We start from the raw sequence: 18,530 nt of genomic DNA, 5'->3' as shown, positions 1-18,530 counted from the left end.
TATGTAATATCTAAATTGTTTTTGGTAGTGCTGAGAGGCATATGGAATCTTAGTTCCTTGACTAGGAATCAAACCCACACCCCCTGCATTGGGAGCCAGAGTCTTCACTACTGGACTGCCAAGAAAGTCCATCGTGCAATTTTTAAATCAACTTTATGGAGGTATTATTTAGGTGCAGGAAACTGCACCCATTCAGCAATTATACTCCAATTTATAAAAAAACAAAACAACGAAAAACTCAATGGAACTGCATGCACTTGAGTTGTACAGTTGGATGAGTTTTGATAGCTCTGGTCACATGAGTTGTTTTGGCTCAGTCACTAAGTTGTGTCAGACTCTTTGCAACCCCATGGGCCACAGCACGCCAGGCTTCCCTGTCCTTCACCATCTCCTCGAGTTTGCTCAAACTCATGTTCATCGAGTCAGTGATGCCATCCAACCGTCTCATCCTCTGTTATCCCCTCTTCTCTTGCCCTCAATCTTTCCCAGCAATGGGGTCTTTTCCAATTAGTTGGCTCTTCGCATCAGGTGGCCAATGCATTGGAGCTTCAGCTTCAGCATTAGTCCCTCCAATGAATATTCACATGAGGGAATATTGCCAGACCAAGAGGCAGCTATGGCTTTACCATTGGTGTAATTATTTTCCTTCATGTCATTGCCGGGGGAATGCATAGCCTTCATGAAGCTCAAAATACATACTCAATAAATGTGACCTATTTTTACCATTATCCTTAGTTTCAAAAACTTGCTTCTTGGGGAGAGTTATCTAGAAGCTCAGACAAAAAAAGGGGGAGCTTCCAATTTGGGGAAGAAAAACAATGGAAGACTCCTCTGAAAAAGTGCTAGGGTGGTCCAGCCACGCAGCAAAAGGTCAGTGGTAGTCATAGTCTGACCTGCTCCCTGTTCAAGCCCCCCAAGGGCCTTTGAACTTGACCCCCTCCTAAATTCAGACATGCACCTAGAGGGTGCCCAGTGAGATGTGCAGCAGCATCCTGCGCCTTAGCCGCTCAAGGGTTTCAAGGCAGAAAGCCAGCCCCTGGATCAGGGCCCGAGAGGTCACTGTCCAGAGAGAAGTCCCTGCCTTTCTGCAGCTTTGATGGAGCTGCCAGATCGCTCCCTCCCATCTGCAAACCCGAGTGTCATGTTTTCAAGAAAGTCTTGCCAAAAGGGCCAACAGTGTAGACTCTCAGGAAAACAAACACTGGAAGTATTTTTGTCAAGGCAGGAGCCCCGCCGTGGCTGGCTGCTCTTACAGATCAGCTATCTGCTCACCTTTCATAAACGTCAGACTTGAAATACAAAAGACAGGATAATGAGGTCTCATTTCCACCAGAGCAAGCGCGTACCTACTAATTAACCCACAGACCACTAACAAACATGCTGTTTAGATGCTTCTGCTGCAATTGACAGAGGCACAAATAGCTTGGGCTCAAATGATCTGATTTTCTTACCCTCCTTGGCTATTTTTAAGATATTTTAAATGGCCCTGATGATTCAACATCTGTTCATTCATTTAGCACACATTTGCCTAATACCCACTGGGTGCAAAAGCCCATGATCAGGGCTGTGGGGGATCCTATGAGACTGTATTTGGGGATGAGCTGAGGCTCTGGCTTCCCACAAGTTGGGATATGAATGCTGGCCTCATTACTCAACGTGCGGTTATAAATGCTGCAAACCTCAGTTGACTCATGGAGTCCTGTAAAATGGAGATAATGCTTCTGTGTACTGTAACTGCTGTTGGGATTAAATGAAATAATGTAAGTAAAGTGTCTAGCAGTGGTGGAAAGTGGTACTTATAATAAAGAAGGAGCAAGTCAAGGAGAAAGAGAAGGGAAGGAGTGAGGGGGAAGAGGGAGAAGGGGAGGGGAAGGAGGACAAAGCCGAGATGGTGGAGGTGACAAGGAGAGAAAATCACATGAGGATGGGGAACAAGGAGAAGGAGGAGATGGGATCTCTATCTCATTGACCTCAAGATGGTGAGCAAGACTGACACCCATACAAATTGTCAAAGAGAAAATTATGACACTTGAAAGAAGGAAACAAAACCTTACGATGGAATTGGGAGGCAAAGGTCAGGGAATGCAGAGAACATCAGAGGATGACTATTTCTGGAGTTCTTGATGGATGGACAGACTGAATAGGGAGAGATGGGCAGAGGGAAAGATTTGAGCAAAAGTCTCAAGGCTGGATGGTCCAGGCTGTGCTTATAGCAGTCACAGGTAATGTGGCTGGTGGGGTGTGATGGAAGACGAGGCTGCAAAATTATGGTTCGCCTGGACCATGGCAATTTTGAAAGTTTTGCTCAGAAGGTGGTTAGAAGTTCTGAATGAGAAGAGAATTCCAGGGGTGGGAATTCAAAGTGATTGAAATATTTCCAAATCATTTAACATGGGACACTGCAAGTAAGGAAAAGCATTGTGTAAAAGGAGTTTTGTTTCTTTACTGCAGAAACAGTAAATGCTCCTGTGGCCACACAGGCTTGGTGAGTTTTGTTTAGTTTTAAGCAAAATGAAAAAGACTTTATCACCTCCAGAACACCTAAGTCTTATGTCCGTCAGTATTTGTGAAGTGACTCCAAGAAGAGAATGAAACAGGCAGTATTTCTTGTGGGTTTGGCTCCATGACCTTCTTTTCATAGAATCTAAGGCCATTTTTGTCCTTGGGAATGGGTTTAAAGGAGAACCCTGTAGGCAAAGGATGCCCACCCAATATGTGGGACCCCTGGCTTGCAGAAATTGAAAGCCAGCCAAGGAGGTGTTGGTGTGACAGTCTGAGTCTTTGGCTGGTGTGGCATGCAGGTATGAGGGAAAAGAAGCCATCAGAAATGGAGGTGAAGAATGGAGAGTGTAACAACCCATGAGCTTCTCCCCAGTGGGTTTGGCAGAATATAGGACCACTTTGCCCAGGAGATGAAGAAAGATCTCAGTTTTCCTTGGTTCTTTCTGTTCCTATCACAGAAATGGGGCTAATGTGTGTTGAATGAATGAAGAGACCAAATGGATTGGAGAGGAACTAGGTAGATGGAATCAACATTTAAGCCAGAAGGCAATGGCACCCCGCTCCAGTTCTTTTGCCTGGAAAATCCCATGGACGGAGGAGCCTGGTAGGCTGCGGTCCATGGGGTCGCTAAGAGTCGGACACGACTGAGCGACTTCACTTTGACTTTTCACTTTCATGCATTGGAGGAGGAAATGGCAATCCACTCCAGTGTTCTTGCCTGGAGAATCCCATGGACAGAGGAGCCTGGTGGGCTGCCGTCTATGGGGTCACACAGAGTCGGACATGACTGAAGTGACTTAGCAGCAGCAGTAGCAGCATGGAAAAGAAATTGGGGGGAAAAAATGGATTATACATTTTTAAAGCCCCCATCACAAATTCATAGGCCCCCCTTCTTGCCTTCCCCACCCTCACTGTCTTAGTAGGAATTCTGGTTTAGTTGACTAGTATCTCTAAGTCACTTGGGAGTGTTTCCATGTACCTGACCCATTCCCACACTGCCTGGAGTGGGGAGATGACAACTTTGTTGTCAGAACCCACAACCACTGCACCTGCTGGACTCAGTCTCCTCAAACTGAGTTACAGATGGAGCCATAGATTGGTTAACTGCTCCCTGCACATCACCCCCCCGCCCCAACCCCCAGCCAGTTCTAGAAACCAGGATGCCTCCTGGCTTCAGGAAAGAGCTTCCTTATCTCTGGAGACCAACCAGGCCACTGACATTACAGGACTTCACCAAGGCATCCAGGTCCCTGTGATTTCAACGCTCTTCTCTTCTCCAATCCTCCAACTCAGGGTACCAGCTACCTTGCTTCTCCTCCTCCTCTTTCTGAAGCCTCCCTGTCCTGGTTTGCAAACTGACCTCCCTTGGGACCATCCTCTGCATCACACAAGCTGAAGTATCCCTGACTCTCAGTGAAGAGAGGGCCTCCCTCAGGGTAACTCTTCTCCCAAGAGGCTTCTCTTACCTGATGGAAATTTGGGGTCAGGGAGGCAATTAGAAGAGGAACACTGCTCAGCTCTCCTCTGCTCCATCCAATCCTCAAGCGTTACTGGTGGCTGGTAAAGAATCTGCCTGCCAATGCAGGAGACATAGGTTCGATCCCTGGGTCAGGAAGATCCCCTGGAGAAGGAAATGGCAACCCACTCCAGTGTTCTTGCCTGGAGAATCCCATGGACAGAGGAGTCTGGTGGGCTATGATCCATGGGGCTGCAATGAGTTGGACACGACTGAGCAACTAAACCACAGCAGCCACAATTCTGCTCCATCCACACCCCAGATGTATGTGTGGAGAAGTTCAGGGTATAACTCCATCCATCAGCAGCATCTAGGCCTCCAGGCTGTCAGAGAAACTGTAAGCCATCATTTCCAATATGCCCTACATGTTTTCTTTCCTCCATGGAGATACCAGCACTGTTCCTCTTCAGGCCTCTGGGGCTGTTCTGGATTCTGCCTCACCAAGTGGGTAACCGTCTCCTGCTTGGACAGACCCCCACCTCCCCACCAGGTCTGAGTCCGTTGCCTCAAGCCCTGCAGTGCTCAGCTCCAGCAGGCTCTTGAATCACCCTCCCCAGAAACATTTTGTTCTCAGGATTTTTTTAAGCTTGCCATAAAAACATAGAATTATTTTTTTTTTAATTTGAAATTCATTTTCAGTCTTCTTTTATAGATCTGTCATTTATACAATGGCTGGAAAACTTTCTAAAATCAGATATCATTTATGAACCCCTTCTTTTCGGCGCAATGTCATTTTGTACATTAAAATGATAATGACTAGAGGGATTAGATGTGTCTCTCCTGTTGTCGGGGGGGGGTGGAGCGTGGAGAGATAGTGGGTGGGGGGCTGTTCTGGCTCTTCTGAAATAAGTCCCAGTGTGCCTGTGCTCAGCCCCCAGCAGAGGCTTGCAAGGAAGGAAGAAAATAGAAAAAATGTATTTTTCACATCCTTGAAGTGAGAATAGCAATGGAAAGCAACTTAGGCCCCTTGCAAGAGAAAAAGACCTTGACAAACAGTTAACTTGACCCATAAAGCTTTTAAATTTTACCTGATTCTCCAAAACAAAGAAACAAGAAAATCCTCTGAAACAGTTAAAGGTAATAAGTGTACAGCAGATGTTCTCAGTCCTACCTACATGCTGGAATTGCTTGAGGAAGCTTTTTAAAAATACAAATTACCAGGCCTCTTCTCTCTCTGATTTCATTGATGTGTACTGGGGTCCAGACATAAGTATTTTTAAATTTCCCACCAGATGAATCTAAGGGGAATAGTGGCCCTCAGAAGACAGGGTTCTAATTCCAAGTCAATATGATTGGTACATAGCGCACAGGAAATGGTAACCCAACCAAGTATCCTGGCCTGGGAAATTCCATGGACAGAGGAGCCGCGTGGGTTACAGTCCATGGGGTCTCAAAGAGTCAGACCTGACTGAGTAGCTGAACAAGAGCACCTGATCTTGGGTTGATAATCAAAGCTAATGCTTACTGGGACTCCCCTGGTGGTCCAGTGGCTGAAACTCCTCGCTTCCAATGCAGGGCGCCCAGGTTCATTCCCTTATCAGGGAACTAGATTTCGAATGCTGTAACTAAGTGTTTGAAGGTGATGACTAAACGTCTCGCATGCTGTATCGGAGATAGGAAATCCACATGCCACAACTAAGACCGCTTGCAGCCAAATAGATACATAAATAAATATTTGTTAAAAAGCTGATGCTTACTTACTCCTTGTCATGCTATTCTAAGCTCTAGCCACATATTGAGTCTTCTTAGCAATCTACTTGATTGGTACTATTACTGTTATCCTCTTCCTCAGATGAAGAAACTGAAGCTCAGAGAGATTAAATAACTTGCCTGAAGTCACACTGCCGTAACTGACTCAGGTGGGATTTGAGCCCAGGCAAGCTGACCCAGGGATCTATGTTCTACCTGCTATGCCTACTTTCTGTTTCTAGGTAGTCTAAGTATTAATTCGGTTGCTCATCTACAAAATGAAGCAAATGAAGCTAGGTGACCTTTAAAGTTCTGTGGTTATAGGGTCTTAATTTTAAAGAGGGTGAAAATGAGTCCCAGAGAAATTAAGTGTCTTGCTGCCATCACCCAGCCCCTGGAGTCAGGAAGCACCAAGTCTCTGATCCAGGTCTCCTGAGTTATAGGAGAATTCTTTCCCCACTTCACAGTAAAACAAGTAGAAGAAGTTCATCTCTAAAACAACCCACTTCCCTGGGGACTTCCCTGGTGGTCCAGTGGTTAAGGCGTCACCTTCCAGTATAGAGGGTTGCAGGTTCGCTCCTGGTTGTACAGCTAAGGTGCCACATGCCTCACAGCTAAAAAACAAAGCATAAAACAGAAACAATATTGTAACAAAGTCACTAAAGACTTTTTAGAAAAGTTTAAAAATAAAACAATCCAGTGGAAATTAAACTACCTCATGAAAAGAACTCAAGTCCCAGGTTTAAAATAACAACTCAGACCTTAAATCCATGTGCTTCCCTTTATCTTCCAGGAGATAGACTAAAGCTGCTGCTGCTGCTGCTAAGTCACTTCAGTCGTGTCCAACTCTGTGAGACCCCATAGATGGAAGCCCACCAGGCTCCCCCGTCCCTGGGATTCTCCAGGCAAGAACACTGGAGTGGGTTGCCATTTCCTTCTCCAATGCATGAAAGTGAAAAGTTAAAGTGAAGTCATTCAGTCGTGTCCGACTCTTAGCGACTCCATGGACTGCAGCCTACCAGGCTCCTCCGTCCGTGGGATTTTCCAGGCAAGAGTACTAGAGTGGGGTGCCATTGCCTTCTCCGACAGACTAAAGCAGTGGTCCCCAACCTTTTTGGCACCAGAGACAAGCTTCATGGAAAACAGTTTTTCCATGGACTGGGGTGGTGGTGATGGTGATGGAGCACACAACATAGATCCCTCGCATGTGCAGTTCACAGTAGGGTCTACATTCCGATGAGAATCTAATGCCCCTGATGATCTAACAGGAGGCAGAGCTCAGGCAATAATGGGAGTGATGGGAAGAACCTGTAAATACAGATGAAGCTTCTCTCGCCCACCTCCTACTGTGCAGCCTGTTTCCTAACAGGCCATGGACCGGTACCAGTCCAAATCCCTGGACTCAAGTGATAGTCAATATAATCAAATTTTGATTGAGCATCTCATTTATGGGACCTGGATCTATGTGCTGTGAGGATAGAAGAGGAAAAAAAGTATAGTCTTGTCTTCACTGGGGAAAAGAAAACACATTAGAAGATTAGACAGAAGGGAGAGGAGAGCTCTCCCCACACTCTGTGCCAAGGTCATGGGCATCCTTCATTTAGTTGTCTTTCTCTTCCTTCCTAGCTCCTTCCCAGTGGAGAGAGAAGTTGTTTGTTTGTTTGTTTTAAGGCAATTGAAGGATGCCATTTATTGGAGGATGTGATTACCATGTTAGCCATTGGACTTTGCTCAGCCTTGCCTTCCCTTCCACTCCTTGCAGTGGGCAGGGTGGGGCTAGGAGGGGGTGCAGTCTTCTCTTAATTCTTACCCTCTACATGCATACAGGAGTGCCTTGATCAGTTTCCAGGTGCTCATACCAGGCAGTGGTCCAGAAGACAGTCACAAGGGCCAGTTTGCATTTTGAGTCCAGGGCTATGAAGTCTGTAGGAAAGCCTCTTAGGATCTCCAGAGTCTGAAGACATGCACTCTAACCCCAAATTTCCAGAAACTCTATGTTAAAGAGCACCCTTCCAGCCATCTGCTCTACCCCACCCTCAGTGTGAGTCATCCAGATGACTAATATTACACTCTGATAAGTAACATTATCCTAAATGTACCCTGTGAAGGCATCAACAGAACAAATGTTGAAATAGAACAATTGCTTCAGGTTTTGCCCTGAAAGAAGTCACTTAGTGGATAGTAAGATCAATGGATACTAACCTCCAAGCAAGCTGAGACATTTGGTCTTAAATATTCAGATAAATAAAAAGGAGGAGAGGATAATTTCTTTTCCTAAGAAAGAAGATTTATAAAGAAGAGGAAGGAAAAGAATTAAAAAATAGTAATAAAGTATTCTTGGCCACCCACCATCTCTTTAGAAACAACATTTTTATGAGCTAAATGCAAATAAATAACAATGAATACAAAAAAAGTAGATTAAATCCACCTGAAAACACTCATGGGCTTAAAATTTTAAGGGGAAATGGGTCCAGGGCCAAATGCATTGTGATTTTGGCCAAGCTCAGGGTGAGGGACTCTGATCTGTGCTCATTACACACGGGCTCAGCCAGCCCACTGCCCACCTCCCTCTCACTCTGTGCACTCTTGGGAGCTCTGCACCCAGCCTGGGTGGTGTGGTAGATACTGGGAGCTGTGGGACCAAGGTGGTCCTGTACCTCACTGCCAACCAGCCAGAATTCGTGAGTTTTCACAACATGGCCAAAGTGCAGAAGGGCAGATTTGGCCAGGATGGATACCTGTCTGTCTACTGAGGCTGCAGATCAGAAACCAATTGGTTTATCTTGCCTCTGAGCTTACAGAAGTCAGATTCTGAACCAGAAGACATCAAACCCAGGCTCAGCAATAGATTTATCATTACCTGGGGGTAAGTTAGTGAGACTGAGCTAGGCCTCCAGTCTATATGTCTGACAGATTTTGAAGAGCCAACTCTCTTATACATGGGTTTATGGATGACTCTAAGCATCCTTTCTTGGGTTCATGTATGTGCCAGGCACCATGTGCAGGCTTGAACCATGTTAATTACTTTATCAAAGTAGCCATGAAATGAGGATTCTTAGGCTCCAGAATTCAGAGACCTCTCAGGGTCCCATGTCTGATGTCCAGTGAGGGAAGAGGATAGCATATGAGAAGCAATTTGTTAGGTTATAATGTCACTGTCCTATCTTTAATCTCTTCATTAAAATATTACTTAAAACATAAATTTGAAGTGTGTGCAGCAACCATCAGTAACTCCAAATGTTTCGTTTATAGAAAATAATCACAGCGGGTGGGCGCCCCTTCATCTCCTAGAGAGAACTAGATAAACTCTGATCTGGCTGGGCAATGTATTATCATTTCAGTACCAATTCAAGAAAACCATAATTAGAGGGACTTCCCTGGCAGTATAGTGGTTAAGACTCTGCCTTCCAATGCAGAAGTTGTGGATTCGATCCCTGGTCTGGGAGCTAAGATCCTACATGCTCCATGGCCAAAAAACCGAAACAGAAACAATATTGTATCAAATTCAGTAAGGCTTTAAAAGTGATCCATATTAAAAAATCTCTTCAAAAAACACAATTAGATAAATAGAAATAATGTAATTCTTCCTCTATCCCTCCTTCCAGGTAGATCATCAAAATGTATCTATGCCACAAGAAACATGGTTCATTCTCCTGTGTTTGCTCCCTTCCTATATGTATCAATAGTGTCGGCTCTTGTCACTCTGTTGTAATAAATCTCTTAATTATCTGCCTTTTTCACTTGACTCTGAAGGCAAGGCTCTATCTGACGCACCTTGTGTCCCTGGTTTGGGTTGGGATCCTTTAAGGTCCTTTACACAAAGATGACACATGGGTGGCATGCCTGTTGTTGCTCCACCTTCCCAGGGTATGGAAGACATTACTAATCAATCACTGCACTCAACCTCCTTCCATTCATAGAACTCTCCAAAATAGACCTGTGAGAAACGTTTCCACACTCCTGTTCTAATGTTTAAATATGAATGAAGGCTTCCTCAGAAATGAAGGGCTCTGGAAGCATGAGAACACTGAGGGACTGTGAGAAACGGTTGAAGCTCCCTAATCAACAACTCCCCTTTGCCCGGAACTGGTCCGAAAAAGGCTCATCAAAGAAATGACATAGGCAAGTGACCCATGTTGGGCAGGCCTACCTGGGACTTTTCAATCTGGTACTAGGGAAGGAAACCTAAGTCTTCAGCGATGAAGCCTTGAGATGTGAGATTAGAAGGAGTCAAAGACTATGGAAAAACTACTCTGAGAGAATTGTCATGCCAAGTTGGCTCAAAGGCATCCTGGCCACGTGCTTTCTGATGTCCAGTCATCTCTGAGGCTCAAATGGGCCTCTAACATTTTTCTTGACTTGGTTGGATTGCCAACAAAGTCCTCTTTTGGGGGAAATGAGTTTGAAACCTACTTCGTGTCTTGATTAAATATATAGAAAGTTGAAAACATGATATTACTCAACATTTCTGGCATTCACACTGCTTTAAAACTTGTTGTACAGACTTGTTGCAGCAAGCTGGCTGCCTCCACACCACCACATCTAATGGAAAGGCTGGGAAAAAGCACAACTTGATGGCTTTGGAGTTCTTGGGGATTTGTTCCCTCTTCCTTTACTCCATAATAACTCAGTCAAGAGAGGCTGGTTCTTTTCCTGGGTTCTTGAATCAGAGATTTGACCTTCTCAAATCTAAAACAAAAACTCATTTTCACGAGAAGGCAGTTTGTGGATCTAGCCCTGGGTCCATCACAGATAGGTATATGGCTTTAGGGGTGTCCCTTTACTTTCTGTGTTTCTGTCAAATAGGAAGTGGAAACAGTGACCTCGAGGATCTTTGCAACGTGAATTTCCTTGACTTTTACTCCGAGCTGGACAAAGCTGGAGTTTCCGGCTGACCTCTTCCCTCTGGATGGCACTTTTTCAGGCTGAGAGAGCTGCCTTACTGCTAATGACAAGAGGAATCAGCAAACTACAGAAAGCTTCCCTGCTCAGCCTCCCATGAAGCCTGGTGCTGCTCTGTCTCATAAAGACGAAACCCTGGTGCTGCTCTGGGTTCTGTCCTCTTTCCTCTTTCCTCACTCCTATCGTAAAACTTCAACATCCTCCAGAGTAAACCATTTGCAACAAAAGTCCCCATCTCTCGGGGATGCTAAGTGAAATTTTCTTTTATGCAATCTCCAGCAATTCACATGGTAAGTAAGTCAAGCCCCAGACCTGGACCTAATTAACAAAGTTATTCTAGGATCAGGAAGCAAAAACCCAGGCTTCTACCAAAACCTAGGAGCTGAGAGATCAAGCAGGGTCTTCTCCAGACCCTTTTATATCTTCGATTAGACTCTCACTTTCATAAAAAAGAAAAGACCAAAGCTTAGGCCAATGGGGTGTTTCTTTCAAATGAATTCTTCTCAAAAAAAAAAAAGCTTCCTCATGTGGGTGGACAGTCTTTTAAGAGCCACGAATCAACCTCTGTCTGCTCTAACAGATGCCTTATTTGAGACTTCTGAACTGATTGGCACTTGGTACCCAGTGAGTAATCAGTTGGAAAATCTTTTCAGTCTGGCAGAGTTAAAGATGTGAGAGCTGCTCTCATGAAGTGATGGGACAAGTGTTCCTCATCACAGAAGGGCATGGGGGGAAGAGAAAGATGAGAGGAAGCCCACCCTTCATTCCTTACACAGAATTTTTACAGGACAGTTAGTAACATCTTCACAGGTTATGAAGCCCAGAGGAGTTCATTTTAGAACCGGGGTCTCCTGCCTCTCAATCCAGGAATTTTTATTCTTAAACCCTCACTTCCTTTGTTGAAGACCCTCCTCAGGGCTTGTTTTTGCATCCCAGACACTCAGGAATCTTGTCAACCATGTTCTAGATCTCTCCAGACTTCTTTTTTAAACATTGAAGCATAATTGAAGATCCCCTGGAGAAGGGAATGGCAACACGCTCCAGTATTCTTGCCTGGGGAATTCCATGGACAAAAGAGCCTAGCAGGCTAGGGTCTATGGGGTCAAAAAGAGTCAGACACGACTGAGCGACTAACACTTTCACACACATAGCTGATTTACAATGTTGTGTTAATTTCTGCTGTACGACAGAGTGATTCAGTTATACATACATATACATTCCTCATATATGTATGTATGTACACATATATATATATACATATACATCTTTATATTTATGTTATATATACACTCTTTATATATGTGTGTATTATATATATTCTTTTGCATTATGGTTTATCATAGGATATTGAATACAGTTCTCTGTGCTATACAATAGGACCTTGTTATTTATCCATTCTGTATATAAAAGCATATATCTGCTAACCACAACCTCCCACTCCATCCCTCTCCAAACAGCCTCCCACTTGGGAACCACCTATCCAAGACTTCTTTAGAGTATCCACATGCCCTGCTTCTAGCCACATCAAAATGGTTAACTCCACAAACAGATAACATTTGTTTTCCAAAAGGACGCTTAATTTCACCGAGGGCTTCTTTGAAAAACAAGTTTATGTTGAAACAAAACGTTATTTCCAGAAATTGGATTGAAGGTCCAAAGCTATGAGAGAGGCTGTACCCTGAAGAGCCACCCAGAAAGACAAAGTTTTGAAGAAGTGGATACCATGAAGAAAGATACAAAGCAGAGCAGGAATGTAGGTAGGAAGGAGGAAGAAAGCAAGGCCGAGGGACTTCCCTGGTGGTCCAGTGGTTAGGAATACACCTGACATTGCAGGAGACACAGGTTTGATCCCTGGTCCATGAAGATCCCACATGCTACAGGGCAAGGAAGCCCGTGTGCCACACACGTGCAACCTAAAGCCTGTGCTCTACAGTGAGAGAAGCCACCACAATGAGAAGCTCACACAGCACAACCAAGAGTGGCCCCTGCTCACCACAACTAGAGAAAAGCCCACCCAGCAATGAAGACCCAGCACGGCCAAATATAAATAATTTTTTTTTTAAAGAAAGAAAGGCCAAGGATAGCAGGGACGAGTCCAGGAAAAGCCCACACCCAGTGGGTAGCCCATCCAAGGACTTAGGAAAGGTCCTGAAAACCCTACTGAGATCCAGAGCTACCTTAGGTCCTGTTCCTGCTCCCTGAGGCCTCCCCTGATTTCCATCTTCCCCATCCCCAGCGACAATAGCCCCCCATCCTGAGTCAGCCAAGAGAGACACTGTTTCTACATCCCTGAGTGCCCAGCTGGACTATTTGTTTGTTTCAGGAATGAAGCCATTGTGTAAAGTCCAGCCCATCTGAACCTCCAGCAGCTTATGGCAAGAAAGAAGTCCCCTCGTTTGGCTAATGATCAGACAAAGCTACAGTGAATCAGCAGGGACGCTCTCTTCAGGGCTGACCCACTGTGACTTTTCTCTGTAGTAGAAAGTTGGGTAAAGAATGAGAAGAATGGATGGAGCCACAACCCACTAGGGCATTGGGAGAAACAGCTAACTCACAGGAAACAACGGGCTCTGACATCAGCCACTTTGACAAATAAGTGGAGTCTTAGTTATTCTTGCTGTTGGGTTCGATTGTTTGCTATATCTTAGTCCCAGTTAACTATTTTCATACAGTTCTAAAAACTGGTTTCATGTAAGTTTTCTGCTGCATCAGAAAATAAAAAAAAAAAAAAAAAACACTTAATGCAGATACTTTTAGTTAAATACTCCTGTGAATAGATCAAACAAGATGAAACTATTTTCCAGTCTCAGAAGTTTGAGGCCGCAAGAGTACCCAGCAAGCGACCTAGCGGAAAAAAAAAAAAAAAAGCCCATTTATCTTTTTCTATTCTACTCAAACAGATTTCTAGGAGGCCCCTGAGATAACAGGATAATTAATCTCCTTTCAATAACTAATAGGAGTTAGTGGAAGCAGCTCTGATCAGAGAATATGGAAAATTACATCTCACACAAAGTACCACTCAACACTGGTTACCTGATCTTGGGCAAGTCCTCAGGCTCTTAGGGCTTGAGTTTCTCCACCTGTAAAGTGAAATTTGGGGCTTGGCCAGTTGTTTTCCAATAGTGTTTCCTGTAGCCCGAGGGCAGTGTGAAGGAACTAAATTGGAGCAGGTCAGATCCTACCTGCCCCTTCTGCATCAACCACTACAACTCTGGATTTACCTGGGTTGTGTATTGAGTTTCTGCCTATTTTTCCCAGCAAAGAATTTCATTGTTTAAGATATTCTAAAACACAAAATAAAATAGAAAACTACGGAACTTGGTGACTTCCAGAGTGAAATTCCTGAAAAAAAAACAATTACTATTGGAAAGGGAAAAATAATGTTTCTAAGATTTATGCATAGACAAGACACAAAATAAAAATGCCATCAGTATGAAACATCAGTGTCAGTTCTGGAGTTGGATCACATGCTCATTTAACAGACTGGTTAGAGGATATTTATTCCACCTTATTAACCCCGTGCCCAAATATTTGATGTATATTGCTTAAAATAATCAGCTCTATAATAAACAAAGCTTTAGCTTTGTTTAATATTCACTGGTGGCTCAGAGAGTAAAAATTCTGCCTACATTGCAGGAGACCTGGGTTAGATCCCTGGGTTGGGAAATCCCTGGAGAAGGGAATGGCTACCCACTCTAGTATTCTTGCCTGGAGAATCCCATGGACAGAGGAGCCTGACGGTCTATAGTCCATGAGGTCGCAAAGAGTCGGTCTGAGCAACTAACACTTTCTCTTTTTTCAATCAATATTTTACAGTTAAGAAAAAATGTAAAAGTTCATTTGGGGACCTTGTTATAAAAACAGCTTTTCTGGCCAGTCCCCCAAGATTCTATTCTAGAATGTCTGCTGCTGCTGCTGCTAAGTCACTTCAGTTGTGTCCGACCCTGTGCGACCCCATAAACAGCAGCCCACCAGCCTCCCCCATCCCCGGGACTCTCCAGGCAAGAACACTGGAGTGGGTTGCCATTTCCTTCTCCAATGCATGAAAGTGGAAAGTGAAATTTTATTTTATTTAACTTTACAATATTGTATTGGTTTTGCCATATATCAAAATGAATCTGCCACAGGTATACATGTGTTCCCCATCCTGAACCCTCCTCCCTCCTCCCTCCCCATACCATCCCTCTGGGTCGTCCCAGTGCACCAGCCCCAAGCATCCAGTATCATGCATCGAACCTGGACTGGCAACTCGTTTCATTTATGATATTATACATATTTCAATACCATTCTCCCAAATCATCCCACCCTCTCCCACAGAGTCCAAAAGACTGTTCTATACATCAGTGTCTTTTTTGTTGTCTCGTAAAAAAAAAGAAAGAAAAGAAAGTGGAAAGTGAAAGTGAAGCCGCTCAGTCGTGTCCAACTCTTAGCGACCCCATGGAGGGCAGCCTACCAGGCTTCTCCGTCCATGGGATTTTCCAGGCAAGAGTACTGGAGTGGGGTGCCATTGCCTTCTCCATCTAGAATGTCTAGGAATCTGCTATTTTAAGAAGGTTCCTAGGACTTCCCTGGCGGTATAGTGGTTAAGACTCTGAGCTTCCAGAGCAGAGGGCACAGGTCCGATGCCTCAAGGCTTAGTTATGCCTCATAACTAAGATCCCACATACCACATGGCATGGCCAAAGAAAGGCAGAAAAAAAACAAAATTAAAAAGGAAGGCTCCCAGCCTATAGACCATGCTTTGATAAGCACCAATTGTGTTAGGCTGGAGCTCCCAGAGGCAGACCCTAGCATGACATTTACATGTAAGTGATTGATTAAGGAACTGCTCCCAATAGAAACTGTCAAGAAAGTAGGGGAAACAGGACAGGAAAGGAAAAGAATGTACATTAGGGTGCAACTTCAGATAAAGTCTTAAGTTTGTACTAATCCTGCGGGGAGATGAGATGCCTGAGAGTGAGTGAATTCCTGTTAAGAGTCAGGACATCTGGGCTTTCACATACAGGTCAGTCATAGGCTAAGAGCTGACCCACAGGGAATGAAAATTCCCAGGTACCACCAGCTGTCTGCATTGAGAGTGATTCTCAAGAGAATGCATCTGGGTGGAGGAGGGGAGGGGAAATGCTTCACAGACTGCAGGCTATCAAGTGAGTCAGGCATAAGAGTCCAGAGGTGAAGGACGTATTCAGTCCAAGATGCTCCACCACTAGAAAATCAGTGCCAGCAGTCATGAAAAACATACAAAAGCCTGAGGAAGCATTTATGACAAGCTCGGATAAGTGAATAAAAAGGGGATATCCAAGGTGAAAAATGTCACTATATTCATGCATCAGTAATTTCAGGTAAAGTCAAAGGTCCAGCAAATATGACACTGTGAATTCAACAGAAGATTTTCTAATCCATTGGCATTAAATTTCTTCTTATGGAATAACTTCTCATTTCACTGCCACCTTCCACTGTGAAGTATGGTTGCTGTGAAGTTAGCTCACTCTATCCATCTCAGTGGTTTCCCTTCAAGATACTTGTATATTTTTACAGTTTTGAATGACTACACATATTCTTCTTATCTCCAATCCTGAGCTTTAAACTCCATGAGAGTAATTATCATGACTTCACGATAATTATCAAAACTCTCCTGTGCTTACAGCAAAGGACTTCACAAACTTTGAGCAGGTAATAAATGCTGCAGGTTGACTTAAACTATCCACAGTCCCAAGCTTTCCTTGGTTAGTTCCACGTAAGCAAATCTGTTCCCAGCCTTTCATTGTATTGGATTCCTTGGGTTAATCAAACAAGGAATCCTTCAGGTGATTAATCCTAATTCTTTAGGCAATTTATCAACCAAGCCTTTATTGAGCACCTAGTCTGTACCTTCTTGACATTGAGAAGGTTACAAAGTGGTATAAAACACAGTCCAAGCATCCTGGGCATACTGTTTGGGAGAAATAGTGTTTAAATCATATGAATAAAAAAAAGAATGTAGCAACATAATCAAGTGCTACATTATCAAATGCTACTAAAGGAGAGAGAATACATCAAAAGTTAATTGTGAAGTACAAACCATAAAAGCAAATAGAATTAGAGTAGGTTTCATCATTATGGCAGCTCTGATCAGTTGGTAGGGGTTGCCTACAGAATCATTTTAAGAAAACTCAGCCCAAATCTGAGCTAAGACAGTGTCCAAATTGATAAGCAGTATCTGCCAGAACAAGAATTGATGAGTGGTTTTATAAGAGAAGCGAATTTTACATTCCCAGCAACAACATTTACTCCGTGGGCAATAGCTTAAGATGTGGTATATAGAAGACTGGAATATTACTCAGCCATAAAAAGGAATGAAATTCTGATATTCATAGCAATATGGATTGATCTAGAGAATATTATGCTTAATGAAATAAGTTAGATAGAGAAAGATGAATCCTGTGTGATACCACTTTTATGTGGAATCTAAAACATAATATAAATGAATGTATATAGTGAAATAGAACAGACTCAGGTACAGAAGACAATCTAATGCTTACCAGAGGGATCAGGGAAGAGGGGAGGTGCAAATTAAGGGTATGGGATTAAGAGCTACAAACTAATATGTATAGAATAGATAGGTAAAAAGGATATGTTTTATATCACAGGAAAATACAAACATTATCTTGTAACAACTTTTGTTATTGTTCAGTGGTTAAGCCCTGTCTGATTCTTTGAGACCTCATGGACTGTAGCATGCCAGGTTCCTCTGTCCGCTGTCTCCTGGAGTTTGTTCAAATTCATGTCTGTTGAGTTGGTGATGGTATCTAACCATCTCATCCTCTGCCTCTCCCTTCTCCTTTTGCCTTCAATCTTTTCCAGCATTAGAGTCCTTTCCAACGAGTTGGCTCTTTGCATTGGGTGGCTAAAGTTTTGAAGTTTCAGCCTCAGCATCAGTCTTTCCAATGAATATTCAGGGCTGATTTCCTCTAGAATTGACTGGTTTGATCCCCTTGCTGGTCAAGGGACTCTCAAGAGTCTTCTCCAGCACCACAATTAGAAAGTATCAATTCTTTGGTGCTTAGTCTCCTTCATGGTCCAACTTTCACATCTGTAGACTGGAAAAACCATGGCTTTGACTAGATGGACCTTTGTCAGCAGAGTAATGTCTCTGCTTTTTATATACTGTCTAGGTTTGTCATTGCTTTTCTTCCAAGGAGTAAGAGTCTTTTAATTTCATGGCTGCAGTCACCATCCGCAGTGATTTTGGAACCCAAGATAAAAAAAAATCTGCCACTATTTCCACTTTTCTCCCATCTACTAGCCATGAACTGATGGGACTGGATGCCATATCTTAGTCTTTAGAATGTTGAGCTTTAAGCCAGCTTTTTCACTCTCTTCCTTCACTTTTATCAAGAGGCTCTTTAGTTCCTCTTCACTTTGTGCCATTAGAGTGGTATCATCTACATATCTGAGATTGTTGATATTTCTTTGGGCAATCTTGATTCTAGCTTGTGATTCATTCAATCGCATTTCCCATGATATACCCTGCCTATAAGTATAATGACTTTTAATGGAACATAATTTATAAAAATACTGACACTGTGCTGTACTTCTGAACTATTTTAATGTTGTAAAACCACTATGCTTCAAATAAAAAAAAAAAAAAATAGCTCAACAGGTGACAGATTTTAGAATTCAGATACCAAAGGTAAATGCTGTATTTATATCAGACAAAATATAAAGACTGTAAGGATTTTCAGAGTTTGGCCATTTAACAATGAACAAAGAGAATACCAACAATAAATGATATCAAGAAAATTGTTTCAAAATAATGATTTACATATCAAAGAGTTAATAGACATCTTTGGAGAATCCGATGAAGCTCTCAAATATTTTCACTCCAAAAGTGACTTTTTATTAGCATTTCAAGAAAAGTCAGTGGTTTGAAAAGAAGTGT

At 43.3% G+C, this 18,530-nt stretch overlaps 1 long non-coding RNA gene across 1 annotated transcript; it reads right to left on the bottom strand.

Moving 5' to 3' along the window:
- Window positions 1–3,220: 3,220 nt before the first annotated feature.
- LOC133230159 (uncharacterized) lies at window positions 3,221–6,915 on the bottom strand. The gene is made up of 3 exons (XR_009730764.1): window positions 6,423–6,915; window positions 3,969–6,321; window positions 3,221–3,298 (listed from the first exon to the last, which is right to left on the bottom strand). It is a non-coding gene; the product is annotated as an uncharacterized LOC133230159 (long non-coding RNA).
- Between the last annotated feature and the right edge of the window lie 11,615 nt (window positions 6,916–18,530).

The sequence above is a fragment of the Bos javanicus genome, chromosome 18 (assembly GCF_032452875.1).
Source record: "Bos javanicus breed banteng chromosome 18, ARS-OSU_banteng_1.0, whole genome shotgun sequence".
NCBI lineage: Eukaryota > Metazoa > Chordata > Mammalia > Artiodactyla > Bovidae > Bos > Bos javanicus.
The sequence above is the reverse complement of the archived record's forward strand: the minus strand, read 5'-3'. Positions and strand labels throughout refer to the sequence as shown.